General features: G+C 51.9%; 1 pseudogene; it reads right to left on the bottom strand.

Annotated features, from left to right (window-relative positions):
• Window positions 1-408: 408 nt before the first annotated feature.
• LOC131559645 (olfactory receptor 14J1-like) lies at window positions 409-1,404 on the bottom strand (annotated as a pseudogene).
• Between the last annotated feature and the right edge of the window lie 2,243 nt (window positions 1,405-3,647).

The raw sequence follows: 3,647 nt of genomic DNA, 5'->3' as shown, positions 1-3,647 counted from the left end.
GACTGTGCCCGGCCCCGAGAGCACTCAGGCCCTGCAGCAACACCAGGGCCACCAGGGCAGTGGGGCAGGGCCACGGCAGCAGCACTGGCAACACCAAGTGCTGCTGCTGCTGCTGGGCACAGCTGCTGGGCCAGCACTGATCTGCCCCCAGCTCTGCACACAGACATTGCTGCTGCAGCTCCAGAGAAGGCAACAAAAGGGCATCTCTTCAGAAAACTTTGTTGGGAGATCCTTTAGTTCATTTAAAGCCACCAACAGTGCAGCCCCTCATTGACACAGTCTGTGGCCACAGGGAAAGTGGAGAGAAACAAAATGAGAAATGGCACAAGGAATGGCTTTACTTTGTTGACCATATGAAAATATTAAAACAAAGGAAACAGATCTCCAAAATGAAACCAACAAGACGTATCAAAAATGAGTTTTATTACAAGTGATTTGCAGAAATTGACCAACAGTTAAATGTTCCTGAAACCATCCAGTCATCAGTGTCCACACTGCAGCCTTTAGCTCCTGGTTCCTCAGGCTGTAGATGAGGGGGTTCAGGGCTGGAGGCACCACTGAGTACAGAACTGACACTGCCAGATCCAGGGATGGGGAGGACATGGAGGGGGGCTTCAGGTAAGCAAATGCTGAAGTGCTGACAAAGAGGGAAACAACAGCCAAGTGAGGGAGGCAGGTGGAAAAAGCTTTTTACCGTCCCTGCTTCGAGGGGATCCTCAGCACAGCCCTGAAGATCTGCACATAGGAGAAAACAATGAACACAAAACAACCAAATACCAAACAGAAACTAAATGCAATGAGCCCAAGTTCCCTGAGGTAGGATTTGTAGCAGGAGAGCTTGAGGATCTGTGGGATTTCACAGAAGAACTGGCCCAGGGCATTGCCATGGCACAGGGGCAAGGAAAATGTATTGGCCGTGTGCATGAGGGCATTGAGAAAGCCACTGGCCCAGGCAGCTGCTGCCATGTGGGCACAAGCTCTGCTGCCCAGGAGGGTCCCGTAGTGCAGGGGTTTGCAGATGGACACGTAGCGGTCGTAGCACATGATGGTCAGGAGGCAAAACTGTGCTGAGATGAAGAACACAAAGAAAAAGAGCTGTGCAGCACATCGTGAGTAGGAGATGTTCCTGGTGTACCAGAGGGAATTGTGCATGGCTTTGGGCACAGTGCTGCAGATGGAGCCCAGGTCGCTGAGGGCCAGGTTGAGCAAGAAGAAGAACATTGGTGTGTGCAGGTGGTGGCCGCAGGCTACGGCGCTGATGATGAGGCCGTTGCCCAGGATGGCAGCCAGGGAGATGCCCAGCAAGAGGCAGAAGTGCAGGAGCTGCAACTTCCGTGTGTCTGTCAATGCCAGCAGGAGGAAGTGGCTGATGGAGCTGCTGTTGGACATTTTCTGTGTCTTGGCATGGGGATCTGTAAGAAAAGTAATCATGGAATACTTGGGTTTGGAGAGGACTTTAAATATTTCAGCACAGCCTGTGGGCACTTTTCCTCCACTCCCTGCCCAGGGCTCTGCTGCCTGGAGCTGTCCCTGCCAGCAGCTGCTTCCCTGTGCCCGGGGCTGGGCCCTGCCAGTGCTGCCAGAGCCAAGCCCAGCCCTGTGGGCTCAGCTCTGCCCTGCAGACCCCTCCCAGCTCTGGCATTTCCCGAGGGCAGCTCTGGCTCTGCAGGCTCTGATGGCAGTATCAGAGCAACCCTGAGGAGACTGGAAAAGTTACAGTGATGCTGCCTTTAAGGGGCCCTCTGCTGATTGTTTAACTGCCTCATTTATTCAGATCTGTGAGTTTTTTTTATTCTAAACTTGAACTGAGAGATGAATATCTATGTGCAATTTCCCATCAAGGCAACACAGACCAATAAACTAAAAAAGCAGGATTTTCCCTTTTATGCAGTCCTTGCCTTGCTGTGCTCCCTGTAAATTCAACTTTGAAATTTTCTGCAGTTAAATGCCGGGATGGAAGCAGTCCTGAACAATGCAGCATCCTCCCCACACAAGGAGAACACTTCCAAGCCGCACAAGCTGTTTCCTCCCATTCACGTCCCCCAGTGCTGGGAGCAGCTGCCAGGGCTGGCTGAGAGCTGTCCCTGGCAGGCAGCAGAGTCCCTGCCCCAGCACAGCGCCCTGGGCTGCAGGACCCTGCTCTGCAGGACAGCCCTGGGCACCCCTGGCTGCTCTGCACAAGAAACAATCAGAGAATGTACTCACAGGGTCTGTAGGCATTGGGATTTTCCAGCTTTAGGAGATCACTCCAGGAGCTGCAGCTGCATTGCCCTGCAGCCAGAGGTTCCTGTGCCAAGGGCTGGCAGTGATTCTGTCCCGGGCACTTCTCAGCACCTTCCCAGCCTGACTGATTGAAGCTCTCTGTGCCTCTGTGCTGTGCCCGGGGTGGCTGCAGGCAGTGCCCCAGCCCTGCTGGGCTGGCAGAAGAGCTGCTCATCAAGAGAAATGTGCTTTTGAAGCTCTTCTTGGTTACCAGGAGCTGCCTCTGTGCCAGGAGCCCAGCCCAGCTCAGCAGCACAGACTCAGCACAAGGACATTAATGAGCCTCTGGGGCTTTGTGCTCAGGCCCTGAACATCAGTCCCTTAGAGGGAGCTGAAGAAACCTCTCCAGAACTCCAAGTCAGAATCCAACTCCAAAGTTTCTTGGACTTTAATGGGTCCCACTGAGGGACACCACTGAGAAAGTGTCCCCAGGCCCCAGGCAGAGCAGAGAACTGGAGGCAGTGATGACAGGTGGGGACAAAGAGAAGCCAAGTCTTGCTTCCCTGAAGCACAGCAGCAGGGTCTGTGCACCTTGTCCTGAGGCCCTGGGGCCTCCTGGCACAGCCCCAGCCAGGCTGGGCACTGTCAGCCCCTTGTCCTGCCCTCAGAATTCCCCCCCAGCCCACATCCCAGTGGCCTCAAGGATCTGCTGGAAGGAGTCCCTGGGGAGCCTTACTCAGGAATGGCCCTTGGGGGCTCCTGAGTTCTCCCTGCAGGGACTGCAGATTTTTCAAAGGCCTTTGGATTTGGCTTTTGAGTTGGAGTCTCTGAGAGGCTTGTGCCATCATGGCCTCCAATTATCTGCTGTAATTAGTCCCTGGAGAGGCTTTCTCAGTAACAACACTCAGTGGGGTTCATTAATGCTTCAAGGTACTTCAGTTATTTTAAGGTACTTGGTGTTTCCCTTTGGATACAGACTCTGTGAGAGGTTTGTGCAATCGTGGCCCCAATTATCTGCTTTAACGAGTCCCTTGAGAGCTCTGTACTTACACACAGGGGGGCTCATTAATACTTTGAGGTTCTCAAGGTTTTAAGGTATTTTATGGATTTAAGAATACTTTTAAGTACTTTTAAGAACTTTCCTTCCCACACTGAGCCTCTGAGCGATTTTTGTGCCATCCTCACCTCCAGTTCTCTCTTCCAAGGAGTCCATGAGGATCCTGTGCTGCGTATCTTCCAACTTTCTGTTTTACAACAAAGATGGAACTGTAAGAATTTTGTAAGACTTTCTAAAAGCATCTAAACAAACATGAGGCAATTAACAATACAACAACAATTAAGAAAATTAAATGTCCTGTTTTAGCTAGACATCATCCAACCCTTTAGTCCCTTGGACTGGAAGAGTTTATTGAAGCAGTCTTTGTTTTCCACTTGAAGCTTCTTGA

Source organism: Ammospiza caudacuta, chromosome 7 (genome assembly GCF_027887145.1).
Source record: "Ammospiza caudacuta isolate bAmmCau1 chromosome 7, bAmmCau1.pri, whole genome shotgun sequence".
NCBI classification, from domain to species: domain Eukaryota; kingdom Metazoa; phylum Chordata; class Aves; order Passeriformes; family Passerellidae; genus Ammospiza; species Ammospiza caudacuta.
Note: the sequence above shows the minus strand (reverse complement) of the source record. Positions and strands in the feature narration are given on the sequence as shown.